The sequence below is a fragment of the Drosophila virilis genome, chromosome 3, assembly GCF_030788295.1.
Source record: "Drosophila virilis strain 15010-1051.87 chromosome 3, Dvir_AGI_RSII-ME, whole genome shotgun sequence".
Lineage (NCBI taxonomy): Eukaryota > Metazoa > Arthropoda > Insecta > Diptera > Drosophilidae > Drosophila > Drosophila virilis.
Window position 1 is genome coordinate 5,252,858 of NC_091545.1, and position 12,186 is coordinate 5,265,043.

Sequence of the window (12,186 nt, forward strand, 5' to 3'; positions counted from 1 at the left end):
CTAAGCTTAAGTTAAGTTATAAAGATTATTCAATTAAGAAATGTAAATGTAAATGTACTCGAGTTGTGGACAACGTGCTTGGCTTTTTCTCTCAGTGCTCTAACTGCAATTGCATCTGCAACTGGATCTACATAATATCCTCTGCAGCTACATCCTGTGTGACACATTGCGTATACGCAACGTAAATACAGACGCGTGTTTTTTATGATGTTTGCGTTTGTGTATTTCGTATTTTGCTGTTTTCATCGCTTTTTTTATGCCAGCTGTTTTTTTTTTTTGTTTTTTTGCACCCTAAAGTGTTTTGTTTGCTTTTGGGAGGCTTTATGAATGAAACGAACTGGCGCGGCCCGTGGCGCACATAAAAGTCGATACAATCACAGGCACGCAGTTCATTTGGCTTCGGTTTGTATTTATTTTCGCATTTATTCATTAATGTGGGTTGCTCTAAATTCGTTTTAGTGCCAAGCAGCTAAATAGTTTTGTATCTTGTATCTTGTATCTGAGCGGCCAAGTGCTACTTGCCACCAGCTTGTGTCTGCGCTTGCCATTTCCATTTCCACTTCCAATTCCAATTCCATTGCTTTGATTTTGATTTTGATTTTGATTTCGATTTGGTTTTGGATTTCTTCTACTTTTGTTTTGATTCATTCAACTCTTTTGGCAGCCTAAATTTGAATTCGAAGCAAGCTGTTAGCCGCACACAACAATATATTTAATTTCTGTGTAGGAAGGACCGGCGACAGCAGCTACGGAGGCTGCCCCTCTGAATGGGGCTTTGAATACCAATTTCTTGAATTTCTTGAATGGCCTGTGTGGGCCGCCGCACGCAGCGGCGTAACAAAAAAAAAAAAAAAAAAAAAACAGAAAAAGTTGCAGAGTTCACAGATAAAATCGTAGCTAGACAAGATCCTCGGCAAAGCGGCCAAGCCATAATCATTCACAGCTGTCTCCAACGAAAAGTCAGATCGATTCTGATCGGTAAGACATTACAATCTGGCAAATAGATATCTTGTAGACTGATGTGTAAATGAAACAAATGTTCATATTGTGACAATAATATTTCATTCCGCCTTAAACTTTGTGTGAAAAAAACTATGCCAAAATCTAATGTTTGAAATCCACGCGAACTAGTGAAAAACGCGTGGAAAGCTGCAATCAGAGCAGCTAGCAATCAATTTAGTATTATTCTAGTTATTATTATTATTTTTATCAAGCAGTTAATATATTTATAAATAAGCACTTCCCATTACTTTCAATAGTTAAGACTTCACCAACACTTCGCTGAGATTTGAGCCTGTAACCCGCCTGCTCAGACGACTCTGACGGTCTAGGCCATATGCCTGTTTATGGCATACATAAATACATTATTTTATTGCATATATTCTTTAAATTAATGTAAATTTACATTATTATCAATTGTGACCCGCCTTTATTTAACACTGTAGCTGATTTGTACATTGATGTTTGCCCAACAATTACTCAAAAATGTATTCAAAATTTAATTTAATTTTGTTTCTTTTTTTTTGTAGTGCTGTTTGCTTTTGTTTTACTGTTTAATTTGTTTACATTTTGGTTTATTGATTTATTTATTCATTGACTAAAGTATTTTATTGACTGGCTGCCGTTTTACGTGGTGTTGTTGCTGTTGCATTTGTTGTTGTGTGTTTGTTGTTTCTGTTTGTTCTTATTGTTATTTTTATTAAATGATCGTTTTATTCATTTACAAGGTTTACTGCCTTTGTCAGCTCGTGGGCGTGGCCAGCGCCTGGTCTTAACGCTTTTTTGTTTTTGTTTTTGTTTTTCATTTGTGAACTGTCTGCTAAAAGTGCATGCAAATTTTGCGTGCGACGGCAGCTACAGAAACCGAAATAGAAACAGAAACAGCTACAGCTATAAGTCCATATATCATGCTTATAAGCACCCATGACATCAGAGCAGACAACAGACCAGCCCAGAGGGGAAGGGGGGGGGGGGGGCAAGTGAATGCCGCCGAGACGCCACACGACGATGATCGACGCGTTGCCTTGAATTTCCACGGCCTGCCAGAGCATAGGCTCGAGCAGGGGCAACGCGCGGCAAATGGGGGGAGGGGGATCTGATTATCTCTAGGGGCCTCAGTTGCTTTTGCGAAAAAATACACAAAAAAAAGCCCCATAAAAATTTATGGCGTTTGCTACTTTTTTAAAAATTGTACGCACTGCATTTTATTTTTCCATCTGTATTTTTGTAAATAAATGTATTTTTTTTGTAATTATGTCAAGTTTGCTTTTTTTTTAAACGTTTTCTTTCTTATTTTTTTTTTTTGTTACATTGAGGTGTGAAAAGAAAACGTTTTCAAGAGCCGAAAGACCTGAATTTTTAATGGGTTAGTTACCAGATATTCCATATATGGCTCAAATTTTGAAGAAGAACTCGCGAAGCGTTGTTTAAATACTTGTTAATGTTTTTTTTTTTTAATATGCGAGACTGGGAAATAGTTACGCCAGCTAATTTGCATAGTTTAAGACTTGAAATCAAATTTTACAGCTCTTATCGGCGGCACATTCCAGGGCTATTTCGTTTCGAGAGACTCTCGAGCTGCAAGAGCTAATAAATTAGTGCACTTTATGCTTAAGAAATTTAATAAATTTTCCAGACTCTTGCGTAAGAAAAAAGAGCGACAGTCGCCCTCAAGTCTGCGCGGAAAAACCAAAACAAAAGCCGCGTAGCAGAGCCAAAAAGGAAGCCGAAGCAGAAGCAAAAGAAGAAGATATACAACAAATAGGAAAATAGAAAAAAACGATGTGAAAAGTTGAATGTCTAACAAGTTGAAACACGTTCAAAATGCGAATGAAATAAAACAAAGTAAAGCAGCAGCAGCAGCGACAGAAGAAGAAGCAGCAACGACAATGGCTTGCAAAATGTGGAAATAGTCTTGGGAATCTTACGAAATGTGGTTGTTGCTACCGTTGCCGCTGCTGCTGTTGTTGTTGCAGCAGTTTGTTGAATTAGATAAAAGTTTAGGAAATGTTTATGCCAAAAGTGAAGCCAACAGCGAAAGCAGCCGCGACAGCGCCAGCGCCTGCTTATCGCAGGTGAAGCGTCGGCAGAAGAGGAGCAGGAGCAGGGAGCAGGAGCAGGCACAGGAGCGGGCGAAGCATTTGGCAGCCGGCGGAAGTGCAGCGCGAAATGAATGTGGGTAAAAATGCCAAACCCAGAAAAGTGCGCTTTTTGCCAGGTAAATGCAGCCGGCAGATACACTTAGCGAAAAAATGGGTTATTTACAAGCTTAGGTCAAGCACAAACGTTGTCTGAAACTGAGTACAGACAGTCTTATTCTAATCTAATTCGAATCTCAATCTTTGTTATGTTTCATTAAAAAACGTTTCACGCATTTTCTTGTATTAAGTATTTTGGGCTTCATTTAAGTTGAGTTTTTTTATTTGATGCAAACAACGCTTTATTTAGAAAACTATGTTGATTAATATTTCATTAAGATATACTCTGCAACTAAAAGGAAGATATTAGTTATATAAAAGCTAAGAATTTAAGGCAACAAGCCCGAGAATTGTCCGGTTCATGAACCAGCTATTCCACACATCTGTTAACCCAGACTTCTTTCGTTGCATTTCTTTATATTTTTAGAAGAATAATTAAAGTTAGAAATGTTTATATTTGTTCATAAAATACAATAACATAATGAATATATTTTATGGTAAATAAATTAATATTATATAAAACTTCTAGCTTCAATCTTGTAAAATATTATGTTAATTTGTTGAACTATTAACTATTAAAAAACACTTTATATATTGGTTCTGCGTTTAAAATTTAGTTTCGGGCTACTTTTCATCTAATTACGCATGTTTCGGGCACATGGTAATACATAAATAGATATTCTAGCTTCGAAGCTCATCGATTTTAATGTACCCTCCCGCAGATTGGATGTAATTTTTCTCAGAGTGTATATGGATACATTTGTATACATGTAGATACATGCATTCCTAGGCTGCAATCCAAGACGCCGCCGCTGTCTGCACGTGAATATTTCACACAAAGCACAAAGCGAGCGGCAAATTACGACACCCAGCGTCAGCGTCGACGACGACGGCGACTGAGGCAGCGACTGCGACTGCGACTGCGACGGAGGCAGCAAGAATGCCTAACCAGCGCAATTTGCAAATGCGAAATGTGAAATGCGAACTGCGAGTGCGAATGCGAACTACGAGCTGTGAATCACAAGAAAAAAACAACAACAAGAAGCACGACTAAGTACGCGCCAAGGGAACTCCGCACACTCATCGCTTATCGCAATGCAGTTCCCCCCCTCCCACTCGCATACACCTGGCCCGCAACATGCTGCAACATTCATTCATCGATAGCACGGTAAAAATTTCGTGCGCGCGACCAAAAACAAAAGCGCAAACTCAAGAGGCGCGCGAGATAAACAAAGCCAAAAACAAACAAGCGCAGAGAATGCAAAAGATGCAGCCGCCAGATACAATTGTATCTAAGTATCTGCTGCGTATCTACGTGTGAAACGACACTAAACTGCATAGTTGGAATTGTTCGCGCAGAGGCCGCAGCAAACACACAACGGCAAATTAGCAAAAGCTGTCGAAAACTTTTTGAAAAGTGAAACGGAACCTCAAGTCAGGGCCGCGTCCATATCGTAGATACATTGTATCTTATAGATACGTATGTACGTATGTACATATGAGCGTAGAACTGGCTCGGCTGAGTCAGGCCCACGCAATGCCCCGTCGCAGCGGCGGCCACTGAAATCCGCATCCGACTTATCGACCCAAAAAAACAAGTTTTTCCCACGGCATCAAAGCGACGCGTGGGCAAAACCCCCCGGCTTGGATTCCGATTGGAAACGAACGCCGCACAAACTCCAGTTCGACACTATTTGACGTCAGAGATATGTCTATAGACTGACCTGACAAACTATAAACACCACACACCACACACACACACACACCCACCTTGCCACGCGTGGTACACAGCGGGGCTTATGATATGGCACTGCAAATTTTCGTTTATGACTGTCAGCTGCTCGTAACTCTTATGAAGTCCAAAGGCAATAGGCAATGCCTGACGTGAGTCTCGTGAGTGGTTTCTATTTATTTTATTGTTATCTTATTTTATTTGAATTGTCAGAAACTCATGTGACTAATATTTGGGTAGCAGAAGGTGATCGCATATTTATGATAAATAATATTTAATAATCTATTAGCAATCAACTCTAGCTCAACTGATTAGTTGATTAGCCAAATAACTATATTAAATTGAACATCAAATAACTAACAAGCTCGTGTTGGTGTCTTTGCGCGCGCCGAAGATTAAATACACTAACCTAGGATTGGTTACAGAAATCAAAAAAACTCAAGTAGGCTGACATTAATCTGATGCCAGGATTAATTATAATAGCCGGAAAATGATGTCTTGATGTCCAGCCATAGCTGAGTCTAAATTTAGAAGTTTTTAAAGCTAAATGGTTGCCTAATTATTTTTATTTATTATTTAGATCATAATATCTGGCCCATAAACCAGTTAGCAGTACTGAATCACCTGAACTAAGCCTTAAATAAAACTTCAGCAAGTACGCGAATTTCTAGCTATGTTTTTTGTAATGTGATTCCAAATGTGGGCATCGCCGAGCGCTATGCGGATTATTTTTTAGGGGGGGTGCTTGACAATTAAAACTAAAACCAGAAAACAAATGCGATTTGCGAAATGCGAAAAGAAATGTGCATGAAAATTGGATGTTTGTGCAAATATGCGAAATGAAATGAAATATTTTGGCAATTAAAACGGGACGCACAAATTGCAACTTGTTTTATTTATTTTATGTTTATGTTTTTGTTGGCTTTGCCGCAAAACGAATTTACAGGCAATTTAGTTTTGCAACAACAAAACTAAAATAAAAGTAAATTTAAAAAATAAATATAAATAAGTATATAGTATTTATAATTAAATAAATGCCAGAGACAGGACGAGGAGGTGCAATATACTGCCACGCCTCTGTCGCCTTCTAGCTGCAGTTGTCGTTGTGCGTGTGTGTGTGTGTGTGTGTGTGTGTTTGCTGCCCGGGTCATTTGCAGATATATATTGCATCTTATAGATACGAATTGCGTTCATCAAATTTGCATTAGCAAATGAGCGCAGCAAAGAGAAAGAAAAAGCGACGTCAGCAGCGTTTCACAGTTAACTCAATTAACTTATAAAATGTAAACTATGCGAGCGCCGACACCAGCAGCAGCAGCAGCAACAACAACAACAACAACAACAATAACAATAGCAACAACATCTCGTCTAAGCTAAACGGCAACGGTGATTAACTCTTGGCCACAGTGGGGCAGCGCAACCACTGTGCTGCCCCTTACCATATGTAGATGCGTGCGTTCAGATACAGATACGTGAATGTATCTACAAGTTACAAGTTACGCTTTGCAGACTCGCGCAGTCAGCTGAGCGCGAATAATTACCACGCTACACGTCTTCCACAAGCTGGGGCTAGAGGCTAGAGGCTAGAGGGGAGTGGAGGCGGTTCAGTCAAAGCCACAACTAAATATAGTTAGCCCAGTGAATGTTTTAGCTGCAAATGAATGTGAATCGCGAGGCACAGCCCCACGGGCAATAGATGGACAGACAGTTGGGTGGCTCCAGCGGCCGTTCGAGCGCCAGCGGTGCTAATGTGCTTATGACCAGGCCAGTTGGCTGGCTAGCTGGCTGGCTGGCGAAATGTGATAATCGGACGATGGCGACCAACTCCAATATCGGTTCAATGTGCGCCAGATACATTTGCACATTTCGCAGCTATTGAACCCCATTAATGGGCCCGCCGTTTCTGTTTGGGCCGCAATTTTTCCCAGCAAATGAAAGTAGCTCAAGAGCAGCCAAATGAACACCCGATTGCCCAATGGCCAGATCTACGCATTGGAATTGCTCAGATACATTCTAATTGTTACTTTCCATAAATTTGTTAGAGATCAAATCGAACTCTTGACTTTATATTCACTTGTCTAGATTAAAGTTGGTAATTACCGAATATGTTTTCGTTCTGCAATGTCTAAGGGTTTGCCCATTTAAGAGGGGAATCTTATTCAGTTGATTAACTGTTCCGCACAACGCAGATTTATATATAGATATATATTATTTCCAAAATAATTTTATCTGTCTATTTCTATTGAATCTTCAAGTATTTAGGATCGGCTAACATTATCTATCAATGATATTTTTGGCGTTTCATTTATGATTTGAGTTGAAGATCAGAAGAGTATGGTCTCTCAAAACTGATTTCTTAAAATATTATGTCTTCTCTTTATAAAAATCGAATAATACTTGACTATTGAATATCCTAACGAAATCTGTCTGTACTTTCAAACCTTTGCAGAAAATTTTCGTAGTTGGCTTTAAGAAGTATACGAATTCTAAACCACAAATAGTTTACGCATTCCATAGGCCGCACTTGCTTTACCGGCTTTATTGTCAAGTTGTGCCTTTCCTACAAACTTTTCTACTCCTTTGCCACGTTCCCGGGCAAGCTGTTCCGCGTTTGGCTTGTTTTGCTGCTCTGCTTGTCGCGGGTTCTTGTTTGAGCTGAACGCGCACAAAAGCCTTTTCATGCCATTTTCATTTCCATTATCGTGCGAATTGTTCTAGCCGCTGGCATTTTCCCCCACTTCACGCAGTTTTCTTGTTGTTTTCCTATTAACATATTTTGGTTGTTTTTCTTTGCTGGGCCCCGCCCTGCCCCCCCCCCCCCTGCCCTACCGCCCACTCCTGGCGCATAATTGCCTTTTGATGTTGATTTTGTTGTGGTCGCCGCTGGCCATGTCCAGGTTTCCCTGGCTCCTCCTCTGCAGCCTGTGGCCATTGCGCTCTTCAAGTAACATTAATTGTTATGATTTACAATGAGAAAAATCATAATTTAATTATTCATGGCGATGCAGAAGTGCATCCCTCTCCGCCACCCGACTCTTCCCACGCCACCCATCCGATGACCATTTGCCTGCTTCCTCATTTCATGGCTTCCGCCGCCAAGCGTTTCCAGCTGCCGCGGGGAAAGGGGGTGTGGCTGCATTTATAGACCAATTAGCTAACGGAACTACGTGCAAATCGTTGCATCTTGTTGATGGCTGCTTAACCGTTCAATGCTGCGGTTCATTGCCGACTCATCTGAGATACTTTTGTATCTTTTGCTGCTGCATGCCATTGGGAAAGCAGGTTAATTGATGGCTTTTGCATTAAATTGCCACGCTCGACAATCAGCAGCAATTGGCGCGCGCTCTCTGCCTATGTAGTTGCAAACGTATCTGTCAATCTATCTGTATCTGTGCATCTGTATCTGTGCAGCCGTGCATTTATATCTTTTGCATGCAGTCGCGTTTTGAAGTTAATTATCAAGTTCATGTTCGTGCTGCAATTTCTTAAGCTTTATTAGATCAGTCCAGAGAAATTTCACATAATCCAGTTTGAGCACTTGCCCAGCAGCAGCCGCACATAAATCAAGTTGCCCACCAGATGATTTCAGTGCCATCTGCGCGCCATACAAGATGGGCCCAGAATCTAGTCCAAAACTTGCCACAAGTTCACGCAGAAGCTTCGCCAGCGTCTAGACATTCGTCTATGCTGGATCTGTAGTATATATATATTTAAATATTTATATATGTATATGCCCAGCTACGCACACATTAATCGGCTGCGTGCTAAATTTATTGATATGTCAATGCGGCCCTTCGTCTAATCTACACTCTGTGCTTTTTTTTGCCTTGGGGCATGTTGTTGCCCCGCCTTGTGGCCTTTTGCCAAATGCTGGTTGGCAATGCTGCGTCTCCTGTCGCCCGCGCCCCCTTCTACACTCACAGAAAAAACTGCCAGTTTTGTACTCATTTCAAAAGCTTATGGTGTATAAAGTCAGGCAAGTTTGTAAATTTCGGAGTCTTAGACTTTAGATGTAAGCGCAAGACTTTCGAATTAAAGCACTCATTCTTGGAAACCGAACTGCTTTTAATTCAAATACACTTTTAAACAAATATTATGCACTTAATTAAGAATATTTATATCACATCAAATATTTCAAACCTATTTATTTTTCGAGTGTAAATTCTATGCACTCGTTATCGGACGGTTTCGTCATATTCACATATTTTGTGCGGCCATCGATTTATATAGTAAAATCAAATGTTCAGTTTTTAATTCAGCCAAAAGTTCTACTTGTTTTTCCCCTGCAGCGGCTGTTTGTGCCCACGGCTGCCTCACCTCCCCCTCGGTATCTAGCTGCTGCGGCTTTGCGTGATTCATTTTCATATTTGTTGTTGTTGCTATAAACATAATGTTTGTCTGTTTTTATATATATTTTGTGTTTTTTTTTTTTGTTGGGTGTCGTTTTCTCATTTCGTTTTATATTTTCCTATATATTTCCGTGTGAACTTCCGTTTTTGTTGGCAGCGACAGCTACTCCTCCCTCTGTGTCGCCTGGCTGCCTGAAAAAGGCAAAACTTTTGGAACGTGTTTGAAATATTGATAGCGAGTGCAGAGAGTGCCACCACAACAACAGCCAACACAAATACACTCAGCAATGCGGTGGTTGCAACAATAACAACGACATCAACAGCAACAACAACAATCATGAATCTAGCAACACCTAGCTGGTCTGTTTGCTGGTCTGTTCCTCTGACCAAGTGCCTCCGCTTCTGCTTCTGTTTTTGCCTCTGCCTCTGCCTCTGCCTCCCTCTATGTCTGCTGCTTTTGGCGATTTTTCTTTGCTTTTTACCCTGTTGGCCACTTTGGCTGGCTGCCTGATAGTCAGTTGCCCCGCTCGTTGGCCGCCTGTCCGCCTGGTCGACGCTGTGTTGTCCCCCTTTGCGTTGCCATTAGACAATAACTGGCAATAATCGTTGAACCGTAAAATAAACATGGATACGCGCTGCACTTGTTTAGGTAACGCCAACTAACCAACCCGCCAACAAACCAAGCAACCAACAACAGCAATCAGCGTCGCGTGGTCAGGTGTCGATGTCGTTGTCAGTGTTGTTGTTGCTGTTGCCCCACCTCCTCCACTTGCATTTCCATGCGGCCCTCTGACTGCCAGTTATTAAGTCTGACAACTGCCTTCTGGTCGGACGCTAACTGATTTGTGCATTGACGCGAAGTCGTAGAAATATTCAGCATAAATACGTGTATTCTCTGACTTAACTGAGTTCTTGCTGCGCTTTTTGTGCGCAGTTTTATGCTTTCTATAAAACAACTAACAAAGCTTGCGCTCAATAATTTAGTTCTTATTATTCCTTTATTTAAGATTTTCAAATCTTCTGATCTAACTTATTTTACGGCGCGCGCCTCAAGTCCCATATTGTCTAGTGGTTAGGATATCCGGCTCTCACCCGGAAGGCCCGGGTTCGATTCCCGGTATGGGAAACTTTTTTATGCGAGTTTTAGCTGTGCTTTTATTTCAATTAATTTCAATTTGAACATAAAGTCCGGATTTGATCCTTGGCTTGGGAAATCTTTTTAAGCTAGCGTTGTCGCTTGCAATATTCAGGAAACCCTTATACCCGAGGCTCAGGTTCGAATCCCGCTGGGAGAACTTTTTAATTGGCCTCTTGCATTTAATAAATATATTTATGGTTCATTTCTGGACAATTCGCTTGCCCAATTTGAAGTGTGCACGAGCATCTGGTTTCGTTTAGCTGTATCTTGGGTTCATCAAAAACGAGAGCAGCTTTTGTTGAAATCGCTGGCACAGATACAAGATACAAGTTACAAGCGGTTGCTTGTAGGTTAAATTTTATGTCAAAAACTTGGACAAATGGAGAGGGGGGGAGGGCCTTTGCAGAGCTTGTGGCTGGGCAAGTGTTTCACACAGAGTAAACACAAGTTAATGAAATTAAAATGTAAGCAGCAGAAGGCAAACGCAATAAACACAAAAGAAATTACAATTAAATTGAAAGCAAAGGCAAATGTAGAGATTGAGTTTGACTTCCCCTCCACTACCCGCCCCTGTGCACTCGCTCTCTTCACATGCCGCGAGACGTTGGCGTGGCATGCAACCCAAATGGAAATGAACTCTCGGCAAGAGTCGCGTGGGCCGCTGCAATTGTGCCCCTTCCCATTCGCCCCCCTTTCAGGCTGATGGAGCCGGCCTATCGCGATGCTCCATTTGCACACAGCACTCCATCTCCGTCTGCCCACCTCTGCTGAGCTCCGCTCTCCTCTCCGCTCTCACATCAGCTGAGCACTTGTTTCCCTCTCGCATGACGTGCGGCTTTTAATCGCATTCGTTTCAATTGCCGGAATTTGATTGTGAAATGAGCGACGACTTTGGGCGCTGAGACCACCACCACCCTTCCCCCTACCACCGTACCCCTGTCTCTGGCGACTTTCTTTGTTAAGCGAAGTGCACAGTCAGTCAGCTCATCCCCTTGCCACAGTGCACAATGTGCGCTCCCTCCGCATTTCTTTCATAACTTTACCCTAATGTTGCCCAACTTTGTTTTAATTGCGCGCACTAAAAAATAACTTGCAAATTTAATGTTAATGTTATTGTTAATGTTATTGCTGTATGTGTGCCTATTAAAAGTGAAAACTCCCAGCGGGCACAACATAGGGCTCCGACCAGCTACCATCTACATATTCTCGGAAGGCCCTCTCACATATGTTTTTTTTTTTCTCCCTCTCTTTTCAATTATAGTTTTTAAAACAATTTTCCCGTCATTGTTGTTAATGTTTATCGCGTTGTTGTTGTTAATGCAACTTTCTATGTGCATATTTTGCAGTCGCCTTAGTTCTTTCACTCCACCAACCAAACCCACCCACCCAGCTAACCAGACAGCCAGCCAAGCACCCACTCAGCCAAGGCCGCGCTGGCGTCGAGTGCTGCCAACTTGCTTTTATTTATTTATTATTTTCTTTAACTTGTATCTTGCTTTTTCACTTTTCACAAGTTTCTCACAACTAACATTTAAGCCCAGTCATAATTATTATGCACATTTCTCTTATTCACTCTCACAATTTCCACTCCCTTTGCTTGACTCCCCCCGCGGCGATGGTAATTAAAATTTAACTTAACACATTTCACTTGCCAACATACTTTTGGCCAACTTGCAAAAACTTATCCTGCAATGGTGAACAATACAGAAGCACACACATGTCTTGCAGCTTGGGAATTTGAAAACGTTTTAAGGCGGATCTTTAATGAAA

At 41.3% G+C, this 12,186-nt stretch overlaps 1 protein-coding gene and 1 non-coding gene across 3 annotated transcripts in view; one reads left to right on the forward strand and one right to left on the reverse strand.

Moving 5' to 3' along the window:
• Nucleotides 1-12,186, reverse strand: part of SA2 (Stromalin 2) — a 92,680-nt gene that overhangs the window by 20,982 nt on the left and 59,512 nt on the right. The window lies entirely within an intron of this gene.
• TRNAE-CUC (transfer RNA glutamic acid (anticodon CUC)) lies at nt 10,333-10,404 on the forward strand. The gene has a single exon. It is a non-coding gene; the product is annotated as a tRNA-Glu (tRNA).